This window comes from Protopterus annectens, chromosome 12.part0, assembly GCF_019279795.1.
Source record: "Protopterus annectens isolate FY-2018-M chromosome 12.part0, PAN1.0, whole genome shotgun sequence".
Lineage (NCBI taxonomy): Eukaryota > Metazoa > Chordata > Ceratodontiformes > Protopteridae > Protopterus > Protopterus annectens.
In genome coordinates this window covers 1,068,098,093-1,068,122,433 of record NC_056746.1, presented here as the reverse complement: position 1 = coordinate 1,068,122,433, position 24,341 = coordinate 1,068,098,093, and positions in this window count along the sequence as shown.

Here is a 24,341-nt window from a genome sequence, read left to right as displayed (position 1 = left end):
TAATTTAGACCAAAGGTAGTGTATATATATATATATATATATATATATATATATATATATATATATATATATATACGGATATATGCAGCCCTCAAAGTACAGGTGGTGTTTATTATCGATGGTGCAGGTAGCTGAGAGGTCCAGATGTCAATAGTGTGTTTCGATGAAACAGATGTGTAGGATTGGAGTGGGGCTAGAGTGCATGTGTTAGTGAGCAAGGGATAGTGTCAGAGAAGGTGAGGGATAGCTGTTTTATGTTAGAGTGCTTGTGATTGTGTAATTGAATAAGGGTTGGGGTCAGGGATAGGTGTTGTATGTTTGTATGTGAGGGTATATATTTCAGGGTTAGGGTAAGGGTTAGGTAAGGGGATAGATGTAATGTTATTAGCATGTATTTGTGTGTCCAAGTGTGTCTTGTGTAGTGGCAGTGTTACGGAAAGGTTTTTATTACGGTAAGGCATGGGGATATGGATGGGGAAGGGGCACCATTAGTTTTAGGGTCAACACCCATTACTAAGGTACTACAGAGGGGTCCTTAATAAAAACCTTTCTGTAACACTGTCACTATTGCAGACACATTTTTAGGCTACTTTTAAGGGTTGAGTTTAGATCATGAAAGGAAATAAGTTTTAATTTCTGGTATTTTTAGTTCAATATTTGTTCAATATTATGCATTTTGGAACATACTTTGTCAATGTTTGCAGTTTGACATTAAATATGTTCGCTCATACATAGTACAACCATATACATATATAGAATATTGTTTATTAATATATTATTTGCTAACTCGGTTTGTCCAACTGAGCCAATTCCATTTTCAGTGGAAACCGAGGAGAAAAGCTCCAAAATATATGAAAATTTAGATAAATCCAAGACTGTACTCATTAAAAACAAAATTATATAAGCTTAAGACAGTATAAATTAGAACTTAACAGTTAAATAGAAAGTTAATACATGATAAAACGACAAGTTAATAAAGAATAGTGATGGTCTTAAGTAAGTCACAGTAGATGAAATACCTATGTAAGTCTAGAGCAAATTAGTTAATATCCAAGTGGCATTACATTGTATTAGTTAATATCCAAGTGGTGTAACATTATATTACAGAAATCAACATAGCAAAGAGGTGTTAGTATTTACATAAAATATAAATACAATTAAGCAGCTGATAGCTTCTCCTTGGCCTAATCTAATTTATTCAAAATATATACCTACGAGATAGGAGGGAGGTGATTGGGGGGGGGTTAGGTAGGGTCCTGGCATGGACAGGTGCTTGAGTTTGCAAGGTAGTCTTTCAGTTCTTTTTTGAAGCGGTTAGTGTATTTGATATTTCGAGTATTTGAGGGGGTTTTGTTCCAGGCTTGGGTCACTATGCATTTGCAGAGTAGTTTGTCTGTTTTTATTAGGTTTGTATATGTCAAAAAGTAGCTGAAATTGGAGCTACTGAGAGTATGAGTAGGTGTGCAGAGGGATACTAGAAAGGAGAGGGAAGGACAGGCTGAGCATTTGTTTAGTAAGGAGTGAGTGATTTATCACTGGGATAGAAGTAGTATTTGGGGGAATTCAAGACACTGAAGTTGTTTTAGAGCAAGGCAGTGGTGAAATTTGTACAGAAGTTTGCTGGCAAATGTAACTATTTTGTTATAAGTTTGTTCAAGTATGGTTTAGTAAGGTGGATTGCAAATATATAAGTATTAGAGAGGTGTAGAGAAGGAAGAGATGGAGGAAATCCTGTGCAAGATAAGGTTTGGAGTCAGAGGATAGGAATTTTTTTTTTATTTATATAGCGTAGACCCAATTTTTGACGTGTCTTTTTAATACAATGATGAATATGGAGGTCGAATTTCAATTGGTCATTGATAATGGTGCCAAGGGGCTTAGTGTGTGATTCATCTTTAATAATTGTGTTATCAAGAGATGAGAATGAGTTGATAATCAGTTAGCCATTGTTCGATGCTGAGAAATGAGTTTTGAGTAGTAGAGTGAAGGTTACTGGTGTTATCAGAAAGTTAGATAAGAGTACAATCATCAGCATATTGTATAAGGGAGGAGGTACTGCAGGATGAGTGGAGGTTGTTTGTAAAGATATTGAAAAGAAGAGGACCTAGAATAGAGCCTTGTGGGATTCTTGTCTGGTTATGTAAGAAAGGGGAGCAGATGGTTTGCCATCTGTCTGTCTGTAAGCTATTAGTAAGATAGCTGGAGAACTAGAGAATAGTGGAGTTAGAGAGGTTGAGTTCAGATAGTTTAGTTAGTAGCTTAGAGTGCCTATGGGTCTAAAATTAGAAGGGTCGGTGGAATTACCTCTTTTGTGTAGTGGTATGGTGTAGAAAGATTACCAAATGTTAGGGACTGTATATTCTTGGATTGATCTGTTTACAAGTACTGAGACAGGGTAAGCTATAGAGTCACTGCGAATTTAAGAACGAGAGGAGGTAGGTTATCAGAAGAGGGGGGAACCTGGTTTAAGATTAAGCAGAAGAGATTTTATATAAACAGTGGGGACTGGCTTAAGAAAGAAGGTATTGTCGGTAGTGAAGGAGGTGGGGGAGAATTTTTGTTTTTGTCAGTATGGGTTAGTTTGTGGAAAGATTCAATGAACTAAGAGTTAAGCACTGTGGCAGCTTCTTGAGGTTTATTGTCAGGGTAAGGGTTAGGGGTAGTAGGTCCCCCAGGGTGGAGGATTTTATTGATGGTGTGCCAGAATTTTTGGGGGTTAGTGTGGTGGTTGGATTGGGCATCATAGTAGAATTTTTTCTTATCTTTGTTGATTTGCTTTTTGGTGAGGTTTCTAAGTTCTTTGTATTTTTGGAATAGCATAGTGGATTTAGTTTTTAGCCATTGTTTCCAGATGCTAACTCTTTTTTTTTGTAAGTGAGTGAGTGTCTTTTGTGAGCCGGGGGGAGTGGTTAGTTTTTAATCCTAATTTTCCTCAGTGGTGCTAGGGAGTTAAATATATAAAGGAAAGTTTGATTGAATTCTAGAACTGCGACACTCAGAGAAATGTGTCGGAGGTTGGACCAGTTAGCTAATGAGAGTTTATTAGTAAAGATTTCAGCATCAAAGCTGGAAAGGTTGTGGCAGTCTCTGTATAGGTGGGACCTAGTGTCTTTGTAAATACTTAAATTATGACATACTTAAAGACATACTTAAATTATGTAACTGGAAACCACTTCTTTCCCTAGGACTAGATCAAGCAGTTGATTACTTTAATAGCACATTTATCAATGTCCTCAATGCTAATGGACCCATCAGGAAAATTAAGACAAAAACAAATTGTGCTCTATGGCTTACCAGGGATACTAGAGCCTTACTAAAATCTTGAGACAAAGCCTGGAAACAATGGAAAAAAGACAATTCCCCTCAAAATAGGCAAAGATATCAACTACTCAGGAATCAAGCCAAAAATCAAACAATTCTGGATAAGCAGAACTATTTCCTAGGACTACAAAATAAAAACTCAAAACACACCCAAAAGTTTTGGCATGCTGTCAACTCCCTTTTAAAACTGGGTAAAACAACCCCCCCCCTCTCCTACCCCCCCTAAAAACAACACTGACATAGCATCCCAATTTAATCATCACTTTATAGACTCTATCCAGTCACTATCTAAAACACTATCCTCTAATTCATCAATCACCCCATCAAGTAACCCAACAAACATACCTTACCATAATAAAAACCTTTACTCTCTCACCTATTCCCACTTCCACCATTAAAAAACTCCTCCTAAAACTTAAACCTACTACCGTCATAGCTGACAATATGCCTGCACACTTCCTAAAACTAGCTGCTGAATCTTTATCCTACCCCATTTCTGTCCTTATCAACCGGTCTTTCCAGGAACCCTATGTTCCCCAGCTCTGGAAAGTTTCTCATATTATTCCCCTCCACAAAGGTGGTAACTCCTATGACTTCTCCAACTACTATCCCATCGGCATTCTGTCTCCTCTTTCTAAACTTCTTGAGAAATGTATTCACACACAAATCATGCAATTCCTTACTACTCATAACCTTCTCTCCCCCACACAACATGGTTTCCATCCTCACCATAGTACAACCACCTGTCCTCCTCTCTTTTACACACCAAGTCAACCAATATAGAAATGAAAACAACTTTGTTTCCACCATATTCCTAGACCTATCAAAAGCATTCAATATAGTCTCACACCAAATAATCTTACATTCTCTAGCCACCCTATCCTTTGCTCCTACCACTGTTGACTGGTTCACAAACTACCTCTCCAACAGACAACAGTCAGTTCTATGGCAAGAAGTTCTATCTCCCCAAATTCCAACAACCATAGGAGTACCACAGGGCTCAATCCTGGGTCCACTTCTGTTCTCTATCTTCACAAGCAACCTTATTTCTGCTTCCGAGCAGGCCTCACGTATACAGTATGCATGACTCAACACTTATCTGTGCATCCCCATGCCTTACCACCTTACAAAAGCTCACCCAAGAATCCTTTACCATCACAGAAAAATGGATAACAAATATCCAGCTTATTCTCAACCCAAACAAGACCAAGCTACTTCTGTTCTCTCCTAATAAATCCAAACCCAACTCCCTCTCCTTTACTATCAACTCTATTAACGGCACTGTCATATCTCCAACTAGTCATACTAAACTCCTCGGGGTAGAAATAGATAACAACTTTTACTCTGTTGTCCACATAGCCCAAACTATAAAAAAGGCACACAAAAAAGGGAACTCTCTATAGACATAAAAAATGCCTTACAGACAAGGCAAAAATCATCCTTGCCCAAACCCACCTTCTATCCACTCTGATGTATGCTGCACCTATCCTAACTCAAACCAGAAAAGCAGATCTTACCAAACTTGAGGTATGCTATAATAACATTGCCAGGCTTGCTAACAACTCTCCCTACAGAACCTATCATTGTCTGGTCCTAAGGGATTTACAATGGCTAGAGCTTCTGCAACTTCTTAGCTATCAACAACTTCTCACAGCCTTCAGCATCCTCTCATACTCTGAAAGAACTCCAGCCCTAAATCACCTACCATCTCACTATCCTACCTCTTGTACTCTTAGGTCTTCTAATAAGTCTCTCCTTACTATTACTAGAGCAAACAACACCGCAGGAAAGGCACTATTTTCCCACAGCACAGCAAAAGCCTGGAATAGCTTCCCTGCTTCTATTACTTCTGTATCCTCTACTCAGACTTACAAACACTTACTCAAACTTCACCTTACTAAAAACTGGATATTAACTAAGAAAACTGCAAACAAACTGATAAAAGTAAAAAACGGGTGCAATAACAGCCAAAACACATTTATTTCACAAATATTTAAAAGCGTTTTTTCGTCAGCGTTAATAGCTGACTTCCTCAGAAATAGCAGTAAGTTAACTTCAATGAAGTATTTAAAACGTTTTTTAAAAAGGATCCAATTACTACGTAGAGTGCTGGAGAACCTCCCCAATCAATTTAAAGGAACATTCACAGTTCGTTTAACATTGTATATCACAGTGTGTAATACCTGACAATAATACATAAAATAAACAACTATTAAAAATTGAATTCTAGAAAACATTAACATCATTAAATAAGTTAATCAAACATTATATATAACATTGTGAATACTTGTAAAATTACTTGTGAATGTATGTTTGTAGAAACTAGATAAATAAGTAAATAAAATCAACTCTACTGTAAGATTAATTATAAATCTATGAAATAAATTAATTATAGTGGTAAGGGGTACATATTACTAAGCCTAGAGTCTATGAAATCATCTCTTAAGACTGTTCAATTTTAATAAACTTGAAATTGAACACGAGTCGTTAAGTCCTGGATGACTATACGCATTTAGTCTAACTTGCCAAATCAACTCAGCTTCTTCCAGTTTAAAAGGTCTAGGTCCCCCTCTACTGTCACAACAAACCTGGTCTATGACTAAGAACTTAAATTTGTGGTCATTAAATACAGAAGTGTGTTTAGCTAGAGCATTATCAAGTTTGGACTTTTTCATGGCATATAGGTGCTCATATATTCTATCCCTAAGTCTCCTTTCGGTCTTGCCAATATAGAAGGCCAAACATGATGTACATCTAGCTAAATAGATGACAAAGGTAGAATTACAGGTGTATTTGTGTTTTAGTTTATAGCAAATGCCATTAAGCTCAAAACAAGTTGCTTCTTCCACGTGTCTACAATAATTACAATTTTGACACTTCAACATACCTGCATTGCGATCCACTAAAGGATTACTACCTTCTAATACAGCTTTGATGTTCTTCCCTTTTCTAAAGGCAACTTTTGGTCTATCACCTAATTTTTCAAAAATTGTAGGGTACATTTTAAACAATTCCCAATTCTTATCGATTATGTCAATACAAGTGTTGCTTCCCGTACTAAATGTTCTAATAAAATAAGTTATATTTGTATTATTTGTACAGGTAATTGTAATTCCCTCTGTTTCGTGTCTACTACTATCGTAGCACAAGGATAAGTTGGTGACCCCCTGCTATCAACCAACAGTCTAAGTGGAGGATTGTCAATACATTTGTGTATTTTTGGAATCCCAAAGATGCATGGGTATCTTGGAAATGACGTAGTTAGGTAACCATACATTTTTTGGTCAATTCTACTTTCAATGTATAACTCCTCAATACAGTCCTTGATTGACTTGTAGGCCCTGTTGACTTCTGATCTTGAACTAGATTTGTATGTGTCAGAGTGGAGTACCTCATCCATACGAGTCTGATAATCGACTGTACTAAATACAACCAACACCCCTCCCTTATCTGGTTTACAGAACCTAAGGTTTTGAGATTTGAAAAACTTTAAATACTCAACTTCTATCTTATTCAAATTGGACAATGTGTTACGTAGTGCACTATTGGTACTAGCATGCCTAATGTCCAACTCACAACATTTTCCAAATAGTTCCAAAGCTGGATGGAGTGGGGGGTTGTAGGTACTAGGTATATGTAACTGACCCTGTTCAATAAAGGTAGAATTGTTACCCATTAAATTAAAATTTAATTTCCTAATGAAAAGTTTGATGTCTAAAATGGTGTCGACAATGTTTAAGGGTTTAGAAGGAACAAATGTTAAACCATATCAATGTCAAATTTGGTAGTACTAAAGTTGTATAGTTTAAAGTCACCAGATTTATTACTGACAACGTCCCCATGCAATGATTTTAGTGTATAGTCAGTGTCCGCCACATTAAAATCATCAGCAACGGGTGTCATGTCAACATCCAAAAGGACAAGATTATCATCAGTGTTCTTGTCACAGGAAGGAACGTCAAAAGAAGCTCTTAATAATAGCTCTTGTCATTTTGTTTGTTGTTCCTCCACTTCGTATTTGTTTGTGGCTGTTGAAAGTTCCTTGTTTTTGGTCGTGCCCCCATATAGGGGCGCTGCTGAAAATTTGTATAATGATTAAGAGAGTTTTGGTTGTGTTGACCACTTCTTAACCTCTCACTCAATGGTGTCCCACTTATTTCACCCACTTTCAAGTTCTTGTCAAGAAATTTGTTAGAATCATTATTATCTGGACTGTGAGGTGACAGACCAGTATCAGTAGAACCACGCACTTGGGTTGAAAGGCAGTGTTGACCACTGCTAGCTGCAGCACTTAAATTAGAAGTGAAAATAGCCTTTTTCCATGTCTGACCCAATGGAGGGTTGGGATAAGCTACCCCTTGCTTATAAGCATCACAGTCTCTAGAAAGTTTCTTTATTTTGTGAGACTGTAATTTTAACATATTAAGCTATTAAGAAGCTATTATTAAGAGCTTCTTTTGACGTTCCTTCCTCTGACAAGAACACTGATGATAATCTTGTTCAATGTTGTGAGTTGGACATTAGGCACGCTAGTACCAATAGTGCACTACGTAACACATTGTCCAATTTGAATAAGATAGAAGTTGAGTATTTACAGTTTTTCAAATCTCAAAACCTTAGGTTCTGTAAACCAGATAAGGGAGGGGGGTTGGTTGTATTTAGTACAGTCGATTATCAGACTCATATGGATGAGGTACTCTACTCTGACACATATGAATCTAGTTCAAGATCAGAAGTCAACAGGGCCTACCAGTCAATCAAGGACTGTATTGAGGAGTTATACATTGAAAGTAGAATTGACCAAAAAATGTATGGTTACCTAATTATGTCATTTCCAAGATACCCATGCATCTTTGGGATTCCAAAAATACCCAAATGTATTGACAATCCTCCACTTAGACTGTTGGTTGATAGCAGGGGGTCACCAACTTATCCTTGTGCTAAGGTAGTGGACAGTATACTACAGAAATATGTAGTCAAGGAAGCCCAAATATGTAAAGATTCATGGACATTCCTTGAGAATATAAGATCTGTTAATTACAACCCCGATTTCAATTTCTTAACTATAGATGGGAGGGATTTGTATAGTAGTATACCACACAGTATTGCACTTGAATGGGTGACCCTTACTTTAAAGAAACACAACGCTCCCGACAGGGAAATTTACCTTGTATCTGTTCTTAGTGACCCTTGTCCTTTCTTATAACTATTTCATGTCCTATAATGATTTCTTTTTACAGAAAGTGGGAGTGGCAATGGGGTCTCCGTGTGGTGAAGTATAGCCAATTTAGTCATGGCACACTGGGAATCTGAATTTGTATTTTCCGATAACAACCATTACCTCGATAAGTTTATTTATTACACTAGATTTCTTGATGACATTTTCATTTTGATTAATACGAATGTAGATACAAGTAAATCGATTTTACAATATTTTAACAACACTACCAACTTTTTAGAGTTCACACACTCATTTGGGACCGACAGCACTGCCTATCTCGATGTACTCTTAAGTAAGAATCACGAGTACAATTGTTACACTGCAAGGATATTCCGTAAGAAAACTTATTCAAATACTTTCTTACATTTTACTAGCTGTCACCCTTTTTCTCAGAAAAAGTCGGTCATCAAAGGTCAATTAGTAAGAGCTGCCTGAATGGTCAGCTTGGACGATGACTTTATTGATGAATGTGTTGTACTAAAAATATGTTCTTATCACGAAGTTACCCTGAGGTTTTTTTGGACAATTTAATACAGGAAATTACAGTCAAAAAAAGTCAGAATATTTATCAACCACTACTCCCAGTTAATAATACCACGAACCCAGGTGCCGCTGATTGTGTGATTGACCTCAACGATAGTAGTAGACACGAAACAGAGGAAATTACAATTACCTGTACAAATAATACAAATATAACTTATTTTATTACAACATTTAGTACGGGAAGCAACACTTGTATTGACATAATCAATAAGAATTGGGAATTGTTTAAAATGTACCCTACAATTTTTGAAAAATTAGGTGATAGACCAAAAGTTGCCTTTAGAAAAGGGAAGAACATCAAAGCTGTATTAGAAGGTAGTAAACCTTTAGTGGATCGTAATGCAGGTATGTTGAAGTGTCAAAATTGTAATTATTGTAGACACGTGGAAGAAGCAACTTGTTTTGAGCTTAATGGCATTTGCTATAAACTAAAACACAAATACACCTGTAATTCTACCTTTGTCATCTATTTAGCTAGATGTACATCATGTTTGGCCTTCTATATTGGCAAGACCGAAAGGAGACTTAGGGATAGAATATATGAGCACCTATATGCCATGAAAAAGTCCAAACTTGATAATGCTCTAGCTAAACACACTTCTGTATTTAATGACCACAAATTTAAGTTCTTAGTCATAGACCAGGTTTGTTGTGACAGTAGAGGGACCTAGACCTTTAAACTGGAAGAAGCTGAGTTGATTTGGCAAGTTAGACTAAATGCGATAGTCATCCAGGACTTAACGACTCGTGTTCAATTTCAAGTTTATTAAAATTGAACAGTCTTAAGAGATGATTTCATAGACTCTAGGCTTAGTAATATGTACCCCTTACCACTATAATTAATTTATTTCATAGATTTATAATTAATCTTACAGTAGAGTTGATTTTATTTACTTATTTATCTAGTTTCTACAAACATACATTCACAAGTAATTTTACAAGTATTCACAATGTTATATATAATGTTTGATTAACTTATTTAATGATGTTAATGTTTTCTAGAATTCAATTTTTAATAGTTGTTTATTTTATGTATTATTGTCAGGTATTACACACTGTTATATACAATGTTAAACAAATTGTGAATGTTCCTTTAAATTGATTGGGGAGGTTCTCCAGCACTCTACGTAGTAATTGGATCCTTTTTAAAAAACGTTTTAAATACTTCATTGAAGTTAACTTACTGCTATTTCTGAGGAAGTCAGCTATTAACGCTAACGAAAAAGCGCTTTTAAATATTTGTGAAATAAATGTGTTTTGGCTGTTATTGCACCCGTTTTTTACTAAAAACTGGATATGTCCATGTATAACATAATTTACCACTACATTCCCCCTCTATCCTTTACCTAACTCTTAGCATGTCATCATCTTGAATATCTGTTGCCTGTTATCTACATAAACAAATAACACTAGGGAATTTGTAAATATACTTCTCAGGTCTACTGTATTTTTAATGTTTTCACTGACATATGAACAAATGTTTGCTTGTTTTTGTCCTTCATATTTTAATTATTGTTGCTAAACTGTGGAGTTTTTTTCCCCGTGCCTCCAGGGAGAAAACAATATTAGAGAAATTGTAAATTTACCTGTTGGTACTACCGTACTTTTAATGTTTTCCATGATATATGTATGAATGTTTTTGCTTGTTTTTATCCTTCTGATTTTAAGTATTGTTACTAAACTGTGGAGCTTTTCTCCCCAGGCCTCCACTGTAAATGGACCTCTGTCCAGTCAGACTATTCCGGTTAACAAATGTAAAATAAATAAAAATAAATAAATAAATAAATAGGGAGGTGGTCACTCAGGGAGTCAGGTAGGGTTCCAGGGTTATGGTAAAGTTTTGGATCAGAAGTTAGGATCCAATCTAAGATGGAAATGTTATTGTTTTTATTTAAGTGGGTGGATGCTGTAGTTAGTTGTTTGAAGCCATGGAGGTTAATGCTAAGATTTGGAGAGTCAGTTGATAGTTTATTCTAATCAGTTTTGACATCTCCAAGAATAATTGTCTCATAGGGTATATGAAGTGCAAGCCATGACAGAATAGGTTCTTGGATGGGCATGTTATTTCCAGGTGGTATATAGATGGCTGTTGTAGCAAATTTCTTTTTTGGGGTTTAAGTGACAATTAAGAATAGGTAGCTCAGCTGAGTGGAAGTCAATGAGAGATATAGGTAGGGGGGATAGGTTGAGTTGCTTGGTGCACAGTATTGCCACCCTTCCCCCTTTTTTGCAGAGTCTGTTTTGATGGTAGATGTTATAGCTGTGAGGTAAGATTTCAGTGTTAGAGATGTGAGGTTTTAGCCAGGTTTTGGATAGGGTTAGGATATGTGGACAGTACTAGGCTATTCAAGAATGCAGGTCAGTGATTTTGTTAAGTAGATTTTGTGTACTTATTGAGTAAATAGTAAGGTGCTTGGTGGTAGAGGTGGAGGGGGACTTTGGTGTCGGGTGGGTGAAAGGGTGAGAGTGTATGTCCCCATCAGAAGAGTTGTAGTTGAAAAAGTGGGCTTAGGATGGTAGAAGTAATAAGTAAAGGATTTGTACTTGAGTTTAGGGGGAGGTAGTAGGGTGAGTATGTATTGTGATTTTGTGAAGTAGTATGTAAGAAATATTGTACAGAGAGGGAGAGATTGAGAAGGGTAGGGAAGGATCATTATGGGTTATTATATGTGAGTGTAGCAGATGGTTGTGGATAATAGAGTCTTTGGGGTAGGAAGTTAAGAATGTTAGGTACAGGAGTAGGGGTGTGTAAGGTATAGCTGGAGCATGATGTGGAGGGATGTGTATTGAGGATAGTGGTAGGAGATAGGAAGAGGTCTGAGCTGGCTGGAGAAGACTCTAATTGGCTAATTGGGTTCAGTCGGTGGGGCTCTATTTAGAGTATAAATGTGGAGTAATTGGGGGTATGTGGGAATGGGGGGTAGGGTAGGGGAGTGGCATGAGCCTGAGCAAAGCAAGGGTGACAGAGCAGGTTGGATCTGGACCTCGATTGTTGTTGGCGACCAAAAACAATCAGTCAGTAAGTAACTAAACAGTCAGTAAGTGACTAAAAATTCCAGTGATTAGATTAAGAAAAATGTAAATGTATTTTCAAATGCAGGCTAATTTTAGTTGGACAAAATGCTGACAGTCCTGCTGTAGGTAAGGTAAAATAGCAGGAGGCTTTTTTTAAATGGACTTTATAGTTAAGAATGGAGGTGGGAGGAGGGTGGTAGGCAAGATTAAAACCCTGTCTCGGTGTCCACTTACCCAGTAGCTACAAAGTTTACACATAGACATACTTTGTTTCCCAGGCTGGAAAGGGATTCCAGGCAGAAAGTTTCACTGTAGCATTCAGTTATTAGTTTAGCAGATTCCTGTTTTTGTTTTTAGTGGAGCAAGTGGGCGGGGAGGGGAGTACTTGCAACAACAGAATGGAATAGTATCTAATTGACTGTAAAGAAAAGGAAAGGGAGAAGTTTTAGAAAAAAATGGATTATCTTTTCAGTGCTACTACTATGACTTATGCTACTGAGAATTATATCAATAAGACTCCTAACAAGTAGCACAGGATACACACAACTATTTCACAACACAGTAAGATCAAACTACAGAATTAAAACAGTTCAGTACTATCAAAATGTGGAAAAACAAAACAATTTTTTACACTTTTTGATCTAATTTGTTATTTTAATTTGGTAACACAGAATTACCAAATTGTCGGAAATGCCAATCACTGAATCGGCATTCGAACACTGGAAGTTCTAATGTCAAAATTCCATGTTACCAATAACGTTTTTGCAGAGGAGCAAGCCCCCCTGCACCCCCCATACCCACTGCATATTATATATTCCAACTTGGAGATTGCACTACAGTCAGGAAAAGGTTAAATTTCCTGATCCCCACTTTAGTGTGATTTGTTATCAAAACATCAATCCTATATTAGCGAATGCACACAACCATTCGCTAATGAAGATTCCAACATTTCTGGATCAGCATTACAGAAACTGGAAAACATGCATTCGACCATCCCAGTAAGACATTTTGATAGTAAACCATAATATATATATATATATATATATATATATATATATATATATATATATATATGTATATATATATATGTATATATATATGTATATATATATATGTATATCTATAACATTTTGTAATGCAGCTTTCTTCATTATCATGCACAATCAAATTAATCTGTACCTCAAAGCAGTTTATTGAGCTCAAACAAACTATACACATCTCCTTCTGCATAGCATGAATACTGCAAAACAGCTATTAGAAATTTCACGCAACAGTAGCATAAAACATTTTAATATCAGCCATATTGTTTGGCATACCACACATACCCTGCACATGTAATTTGATGTTTGCATGTCACATTTTTTCATTAATTCTTTTTCTTCAGTAAGTAATTTTTATGGCACCTCAGGGGGGATCACTTTGGTACGGAATATAATTAATTGAAATGGTTAGTTATTGCAAATAATTGCTACATGCTGATTTTGAGGATGTGATTATTGTTTCCAGTTATTGTATTATGTAATGATAACAGAATTTAGAACAAGAACAATGATTTTAAAGAGTTTTCCCTTGCAGAACTGCAGAAATAATTATTCACAGTGAGTTTATACTGCTAAAAGTCCACTTAACATTGTTTTTCCATCTTTATAAAAATTCTGGAGTGCCTGAAAGTTATAGCAAAGTCTTTTTTTATGCTGTTACAGTCCTATGTAGCTACTGCCTTGACTAAGTACCTGGTAGCCAACAGTACTAACACTGTCTGTGGAGACTTGCATAACTGAGCACTACTGAGCCTGGTGGTCATTTCTGTTAATGTTAAAGCTTAGTGTTTGTCAGCTGTCACTATATTATGCTTGTAGCAAATTCACTATTACCAAAGCAAATTATTATAATTTGTTACAGTTTTATGCTACTTGGAAGAGGAGTGTTAGGTACTTCAGTTTTGCCATTTTTCTAATACAAAGTAAATAATTCTGTGTGTGAACATTGTATGTGCATGTGCAGTGGGGAGGGGGTGTTGGGACTTGCAATTAATGTGACCTGTAGGCATGATGGTAAAAGAATGCAATTTCCCACTTCCCAGGACTGTGAAATCCTATGCCCAATAACAGTGCCATAGATTTCACTACACCCTGTGCTGATGTCATATTTTTGGCTTTACATTTTGTTTCCATTTCTGGACATCTGAAAAGCTGACAGTCATAGTCACCTCACCTAATACTGCCCATTTTAATTTAACCTAGCATCATTGGGGGCTGGTGACTTCAAATCAAAGGGGGGCTGCAGGAGACAGGTGAATGGGTGGGGTCAATGGGAAGGGTGCAGCCAACTAGAAAGGGGAGGAGCTATGCTCAAAACCACAAAAACTGTAACTTTCATTAAATATGCTGCCCTGGGTGCCAAACCGTCATTGTGAGAGTCCAATCAAGACAAAATGAAGTGTAGAAGAAAAAAAATATTTCAATGCATTGGCTGCATGACAACTTACTTAATATCTAGATGGAAACAAAAAGGTTGTAAGGCATGAAAAAATAAATTACTTTTTAAATACATTACTGGAATGCCAGTCAAACTCAAGTATAAGCAAAACAAGCAGCACTCAACTCAAACCACTTCTCCTTGCACTGCAGTTCTAATTATAATTTATATTCAGCTTTATTAAAGTACCAAGTAACATGCTGAAAGTAGCAATCTATGTGATACCCCACTTGTAAAAATGTTTCTTATCCAAAAAAGACCTGCTGCCTGACAACTATCTACTTGTTTCATGGGGAAAATATGATCAAAGTAAAAAATGAAAAGCAAACAAGAAACAAGCTCAAGATACATTGCTTAACGGATTACTGCACAGGTTATGGCCCACACACGATAGATTGGCATTCTGTTTAGTTTACAGGTAAAGCCTGCAAAGATGACTGCAAGTCTCCAACAAATGTAATGAGCTTCTTAAAATAATGTAATCCTGTCCTTTATTACAAATACTACCATATGCATTTAAATACCCAAGGCTTATACGTTATCTAGTTATGTAAGTATGCTCTGCATGGCAACAACGGAAAGGCTTTCAGTATTGACAGTTCTTTAACAGTATGCTTATTAAAGCTTACTTGCATCTTATAATCTCAGACAAGCTTACCTGATGGTCATTAAAGCATTGCTACTTAAACACAGAGCAACAGACACTTTCTGAATAATAATAATAAGCATAAATCAACAGTATAAAAATATGACAGAAACCAGAACATTCTGCAAAATCAAGGACAAATGAAAAACCACTGTAGTACTTGTGTCTACCTTGGATGGGGGGATACTCTGCACATTTACACTGCATAACTGCTCTTTGCATTGCTTGGACACATCCAGAGTCACTACATGGGGGAGTGGGGTGCAACAAGTATGTCACAATTTGAAATGTCTCTGGCTGACTGTGATGGCCCTAACATATTTGTCATACCTCTCAACCTCAGAGCAAGAAATCTGGACAAAGCCATACATAGAAGTGGGACAAAGGCCCACAAATAAGGACAATTTTTAAATATTGCTCTTATAAACTTAGAAAGATAATAGAACAGTAGGCCTTGCATTAGTATGAATTTTCTGAAGGATATGAAATCTGAAACTCAAATGTCTCTCATTATTTTCTGATTTCACTCTTTAATGATTTGCCACTAATTTGCCAAAAAAACACAATTTTATGAAAAACGGACCAAAAAATGTGATGCAAAAATATAAAATAGCCACACAATACAGCTGGGAACCTGTCAAAGAAGGGACAATTTTTTAATATTAGTACTGCTAACTTGAGCAGCTGACAAAATAAAAGAATCTAGATGCATTTCTGAAATAAAATCTATAACTCTGATTATTACAGTTATTTATTAATTGTAAACCCTCCCCGTTTTCTTCCAAAATTGCCATTTGGCGGAGGGATTATTAGGGGAAGAGCAACATTTAGAGCCAAAATCGGGGACAGTTGAGAGGTTTGGATATGTCTAATTCTATAAAGCAATTTGCATGTACCTCTCAACCTGTTAAAATGTAGACCCACATCTGCCACCAGACCTCAAGGTGGTTTCTATTTCTATGAAAGAAAGGAAAACATGTAGAATACACATTTATACTAACAAAAATGAACAAAAAAGATGGCATTTACACAAAAAGTGCTGAAATACAAACGCATCTTAACACCTATAAGATAGCCTTAATATATTGCTAGAGTGGTAGTCATTCTGTGTTATACTTGCACTATGTTTGGTCACTCAAGCTTCGTACGGATAACACAGTACAACATACATCTTAACTATACAGTCATGTTACAGTGCATATAACCTGAACGTGCTAATATGTTAGTAATATACCATATTATACCCTATAAGAATCACCTGAATACAAATTATACAGTGTAAATATTCACTCTAGTTACTTGCTTATACCCTACCATGCATTTGTGACACACTGTTTAAATGTAAACTCAATCAAATCAAAAATTTTAGACTACATACTCACTGTAGCAGCTAAATATTTTTATAAACTTGATAAGTAGTAAAAATCAAACATTTTGAAATGAGGGTGCACTGTAACATTTAAAACATTTCTATACATTTTGCTATGTAAAAAAATATTACTGTTACTAACATTCCAGTAAGAAAACATTTACGTTCAGAGCATTTACCTCACAAAAGCAGTTTGCATTATTACTAAAACATAAAAACTATGGTGTGGCATACCTAGGTGAAAATAAATCGGACAGGTGAATCTTTGACAAAATTTAAACTGACATTACTAAAGCTGTTGAACCTGCCATTATAACATTTGATAAAAATACCATTAATTTGACTTTCTTCTTGATAAATGTAACAGACTACTGTACTGTATTGTCTGTTACACACTACATTGTTTTAACATATATAGACAGATGTGGGAATAATTGAGAGTAATCACAAACATTTCTTATGGTAGTGTTTTTAACAACAGAGTGCTATGTTAAGAGAAGTATCATCCTTCTAATTAATATATATCCCAAAATACAATGGAAAATATAACTGAATTATCTTACATGATATTCACATTGTATAGCACAATGATCTGCAGGCCTTCTGTGAGCCATACTCTGACTGTTGATGCTTCAAACCCCACTTTAATAGCTACTAATGTTTGATACAACAGTGGGCACATTATCAACGGCTGCACCAGTTATACCCGACTCTCACACATACATGCGCTCTGTGGGTTCTACCTGCCTTTGATAAATGAGTTAAACCCCTGACAAATAGTTTTGGGGTTAAGAGATGAACTAAAACAGGTACATATTATTCAGCCAAAATGCAACAACTTTTTTCAAGGTGAGCAAACAAAGCAGTATCACCTTATTATTTTCAAATACAAATTGTGAGAGACTAGTGAGTCAACACTGTGTGACACAGTTACAAATTCCATTAGGACATGATTTATTTAATTCCTGTAAATGATAGTGCCATATAGTACAAAAAAGCTATATAAATGTATTAAGACAGAGGCTTAGAACAGATGAACAACAAGAATAAGACAGTATAGGCAGCTAACTATTTAGCCAAGTTGCACTAATCAAAGGGCATTTAATAAGTCAAATGACAGCACCCAATGTTGTATGCAAATACAACTGAGGATATGTTTAGAAATGACACAGGCCAGCAATTTCCTAATGACTAGTGAGACACAGGTCTATAGAGTGAGAATACAGTACTGCACATACCATTGTAGTGGTATTAAGAGCAACTTTTTTCTTTTGTTCCTACTTCAGTCACGTCCACTTTCTATTTTACATTTAGAAATATGCCTAGGCTTTATTTTCATCAACACCTGCTACAAGCTTAATTTTACTGGAAAAAGTAGAAGACACATCTTTCAAACCTGCTTCAGTATCACATGTCCAAGGTATACTTTATTTATCCATTTCTGCCCAAAGGGGTTTCAGCTAGAGGCTCACTACTGACTATCAGCTGTCATGTATACCTATTCTACATTTATAGTGAGATGACTTTAATGGTTACTGAAAGGTGAGCACTGAGCCTGCAGGCCCTGATGGAAAGTGGTCTGCAGTCATTATCCTCGGAACAAGGATTATTTTTTTCTACTTAATCTCTGTGCTGCCTAAATAAAAGTAATCATGTCACCCCTTAGAAAGATATGGATTAATTTAATACTATCCAAGGATACAAATACTACACTGCATTCATTTCTCAAGATAAGCAAACTACATGCAACTGGTATCACTTAGTATCACTTTGTATGCATTCATTTATTTGGCCATGCTTGTAATAGTTTGCTTGCTGATGTCACACATTCTGCACTTTGAATGTCTTCTTTCTCAAAATCCAAGAAGACACTGAGAGGCAGGACTTCCATAAAAAACACAGGTTTATTTTCACAAAATCACACTCGAAAATCAAAATAACAACCCACCCACTTTGCTTGAAAAAAAAAGAAAACATAACACTCCATGTGGTTTATTCCACCAAGAACAGCATAGTTTCTCACAGTACTTACTTCCAGGAACAGGTTGCATTTAATTTTAAAGTCCTAAGGTATCCTCCATATTCCGTAACACATAGTAGTGTGCTTAGTGCTACTGATTGTTTCTCGCTGTCTTTTTTGAGAAGAGAGTGAGAACCAAACAGCAGCAATCCAGCCATCCAAGTCATGTACGTGCCTGCCGACGTGACAGTCTGAACCCCTTTCTAATTTACTCTGCAGTTAAACCGCATAGACTTCTGGGCATCAAACTGATGCATTTTCTTTAATCTAGACTGCTTTTATAGCAGTCCAGAGGTCTGGCTATTATGTTTTGTCTGTCCACCACACAGGTCTTCTATCAGATATATCACTGGCAGTTTGTGTGTTGAGTGCTACAAGTACATGGCTACATCCATTTTTGTTTATGACTTCATATTCCTGACTAAGGGTATGTTGCAGACTATCCTGTAACACCAGCAACTTGCTTAGTGCATGACAACAGTTTTGCACATATGGGCCTGTGTTCCAGCCTCTGTCCTCCACCTACATTCCAGTCTTTGTATATATGACAGGCTGTCAGGGGTTGTTATGTAGTGGGTTGTGAGTATGTCATGCTGCCATTCCTGCCATTGGTCCACTGCTGTTGTGTCCCCCACACATACTGTGGGTTGGGTCCATATATGTGTGGGCTTCACCTACACAATACATGTGAGCCCTTATGCACTCCAGAGGCCAGTGTATGTAACAGTGGTATATGGCCCTGTATTATTGAGTCTGGGGGGGTGCACCATAACTAACCTAGGCTGTTACAACATGTGGGGGTATCAGGGGTAAGCTGCCTTAAAGTATCTGAATGTACATTACAATACAATTCACCTTGGGTAAATGCAGGCCTACTGCTTCCTGCCATACAGACTGGTCTGCTTGTCAGTGTGATTGTGATGGTGTCAGTTATGCTTTCTTATGTAACAAATACATCCCATTGTGTCAACTGAGGTCTTTACCTCCTAGGAATCGTGTACAGAGTGTAGATAGAGGCTGCTGGACTATACATCTGCATTACTTACTGTTTATTGATTGGTATCCTGTGGCCCAGTCTGTCTTTACTATTGTATTACTTGAAGGCCTTGGCCTGGACAGCAACATATGTAAACCTTTCCAGACTAATGTATTAATATATCTGTTTCACAGTTGCATTACTCTGTTTATGTGTATCTCAGTGTCTAAACAGCTATATGACATGGCATATAAAACTGTAATAGTACACAAATAAAGCTTTCCCATGTATGCTAACCTGTGCGTGGTGTTATATCATTTGACCTCTCTGTCGGTATATGTTGCAGGCAACAATTGTCATTTCTATGGTTGGCTCATACAGTGTCTAGTTGGTAAGGTGGCAACTGTAGGCATAATGACTGTTCCATATTATGTGCACCTTCTACATATGTATCTTCCTATACATATCTCTTTGTATGCATGTGTAGTTGCATATATATATATATATATATATATATATATATATATATATATATATATGTGTGTGTGTGTGTGTGTGTGTGTGTGTGTGTGTGTATATATATATATATATATATATATATATATATATATATATATATATAGATATATATCCTATGAATGCTGATTGATTGCTTCTACATTGTACATTCCCTATGGTAGCCAGACTGTACTACATGATATGTTACTGATACCAGCCTGACATTTTACAGGTGGGATGGAGTACTGTTAACATCTTGTGCCCATGTTGTGTCAGGTCCTGGTTATGGGATCTGCAACAGTTGGTATTGTATTGCAGGGCAGACATGTTTGGCTGTGGGAGGATATCTATATGTACAAGATGTATGTTGTTTGGGCCCCCTCAACCCCATTAATGGTGCATGTGGACATATATATTTTTATGTTCCCTTTTATATTTATAGATGTATGTCTGTATATACCTATATAGATATATATTTATGCTTACATATATATATTGCTGTATATATATATATATATATATATATATATATATATATATATATATATATATATCTATAGACATATATATGTAGGCATATATATCTATAGATGTATGCATATATATGTTTATATATATATATATATATATATATATATATATATATATATATATATTTATATATATATATATATATATGTGTGTGTGTGTGTGTGTGTGTATATATATATATATATATATATATATATATATATATATATATATATATATATATGTTATATCTATTTAGATACTAATATATATGTACACACACATGCATCTGCATGTTGAAATACATTTCCTGTACTGTTGAATGACTGGGCTGGATGATATGTTTATGAAAACATCAGGGTTATTTATATGTGACATGGCTTAGTGGTAAATCACTTTGGCTAGGGTGTGCAGGGTCCTAGGTTCAAGACTTTCAAAGGTGTTTGTTTTGTTGCTGGGCAGGACAAGGGCCATTAGATACAGAGGGATTAAGGCACTTTAAGCAGCTGTAAGCGGGTTTCAAGGGATTGCGCGGAGGTAAGCACTGCTAACTTCTGGTTACAGTTTTTTCTACTCAGTTAGCTTCAGAATTTCTTAAACCTATGTAGGTTCATAGGTTCATAGGTTCATACTAGGCTACAAGCCCTCTATAGTAGTTTGCCATGTTTTAGTATGGGGAACTATTTGCATTATTTTTATGTGTTGCTGTTGAGCAGTGACACTGAGGTAATCCCTGTGATATCTAGTGACACTCTCTCCCATCCATTGGTCAAGATTTCTCTTGAACAAGGCTCTTGAGTAGTCTTCTGCCTCACATATCCACAGCATAGGCATCTTTGGGTGATGAATCTATCCCTGAATCTATCCTCTAGCACGCCCTATTAATATTAGTTTCGAGTTTTAAAGTCTCCCTTCTCGCCTCCTCGCGGATGAAGATTTTTTGAGGTGAAGCATTCATCAAATCTGGGTTGTGACATTGCCTTGTATGTGGCAAAAGGGCACCTCTGAGCGAGCAAGCGGACTACGAATAGAGCTGGAGTTCTTTCAGTCGGGGCATTGTTTACCCCCGTGCAAACAGGCTTAAACCCGCTTACTGCTGCTTAAAAGTGCTTACTCCCGCTCACCCCCGCACTAATTTCTTTAAAAGAAATGAAAAATGATTGATAAGAAAGTGGTGAAAAAGGGGCATAAAGAGGGAAAGACAGTGGGGAAGATAGCTAGGGATATGCAGGAGGGTGTAGGGAAGGTCCATAGCTGCCCATTTTTTCTACAGCAACAGCTGTGCATATACACTGAATTTGGAGGTGGATCTGGACACTCAACTGCCTGAGAGAGGGGTGAGGACAACATTAATATGTTGTGATGACAATTAGACCAGACTGCATGTGTCCAGTGAACAGGTGTGCAAAATGTACAGCTATGTATGGGGCAAGATTTTTTGGGGGGAACAGATTGCTCTTTTTTTCAGATGAGAGTGGGATGTTGGGGAGGGATAGTAGGTATATTTGGGGAGGTAGGTTGGGTAGGTTAACAGACAAAACAAACAAGATGCATACAAAGGTGGTATATGACACATGTGGGGGTAAACACCTTGATGGGGAGGGGTGTTGGGAGATCAGAAGCCCATGAGCCCCCTAGTGAAAACAGTGGGACTGAGATCCCCACCCATGGGCAGTCACCACTGCACCTTCACAGCCCCAAAGATGGCTGTGCTGGGGGCTGAGTCATAGAGCAAGCCCAACCCTCTAACCACAACATGCGGCCCTCAAGCTGGTGTAGAAGTTCTCCAAACTGCTGACTGAGCTCTCTATGCACCAAGACCTGGACTTGGCGACAGGTGACAGCTACCTGTCCACGCCCACTCCCGGGAGGGCAAGCCCCATCCGCTGAGGTGGTTCCACCCGAAGGTGGTGCAGGACCAATGGATGAGGAGGTCCCAGGTTGGGCCCCAGAAGTGCTGGTACCCAGTGCCACAGTCAGCTGAGGTGGGACAGGTGGGTCCGCTGGGACCCGCATTCTCATGTGTGCTATGGTGTTTATGGTGTATCAACATATGTGAGTTAGTAATAGTCAGCACATTCCAGGGTTAGGTATAACAGCATGCATAGATATTCCCATTAACCCAGACACCAGATATGGAACAGTTGCATAGCAAATGGATCACATGCATATATGGGACCACAGTCTTAATAACAACAGCATGCAGGTACATTGATAGCACCATGACACCAATGTTGGAGTATTTCAACATAGCACATGCATAGAAACAGATTTAAATAATTATCAACTAATAAGACATATGTCCCAACATAACAGTGAAGTCATCATGTACCAGTTAAGGTGGGTGTTTAGTGTATTGTTGGAGATATGGTAGGGGGACAGAAATATGTAAATTAACAGCTAGTATATTCCTGTAGTTCGCATTACTTTCCTAGTCATTGCTGTTATCTGTACCTTACTAGTATTACTACACTACCCTATTGCTTTAGTTTGGACAGTGATATGGCTGTCAATATCTTTATACATGAATTGGTTTTACCTTCAGTATACACCTCTTACCTGGTATACCTGTAGAGGAATTGTTTGTTAACACTAACTGTTTCTACACATACTCCCAGATTCCAGGTTGATGTTATGCACATAACTGTCCATCTCTTTTTGCACAGACTCTGACCATGTCTTGACCACATGCAGGTGAACCAGGACATATGTAGACTATTGCCCTCTTCAAACTTTAGTGACTTACAACACTCATACAGGATTTCCTACCCAGTTATGTTATGTAGCACTGTGTGGGTGACAATGATCAGTGATACTTTATTATTCAGAGCAACTGCAACACTCACAATTCCATGCAATACCAGAGTAAACAGTACCAGTTCAGGGTATCCAGCTTTTATTTCTCAGCACAATGCTTGTATCCTACGTACCTGTGGGAGCAATGTTTGTTAGCACTACCTGCATGTTGCCACACAAAGTACCAGATTTTACATTAGTATTATGCACATACATCTTAATCTGTTACTGTACACACTCTGGTCACAGCTTGACATCATGGGGGTGAAGATAGGACATACTTGTCTTATTACTCTCATAACAGTTTGGGGATTGCTAGGGTGACAGGTTTGTTCTTATAGATGTGTGAGAATCAGTTGTATTTCTTGTTTGCTGCCTATACATCTGGGATCATCCCACTGATTTCCCAGGGGGACAGGGTAACAGGTAGCAGATATGGGCCAATTGACTGGGCATTCTCCATATATCTGTACAGTTATGGGGTATGATTCTATATGCAGACTACTAGCACTCCCAGGATTCAAACCATGGCTGTGTGTGCTAAAAAGGTGACAGTTCACATCTCAGTTGCATGTGCTATTTGGATTTTGTTGTCTGTCTTTTCACTGTTTTCTGTCTATGTCTCTCTCAGTTGTACTAAATGACCTCTGGGGATTACACCAGTCATATACAGACATTCTTCCACATTCTATTTATGTTGCACAATGTGAGCAACTGTGCTTAATACAACTGTACTATAAAATTAATCCAAATCTACATTACCATATGATACCAGAGTATACACATGCATTCCAGCAGTTAGACCTTTACTGTCAGGCTATTATGCTTTTATTTACATAGAAACTATATGAGACTCTTTCTGCCATATTCTCCGGTGTGTGCAGTACTTACCTTAAACAATACAGGTTTTCTACAGGAACTGACTTACTAATACAGTCAGATTTATTT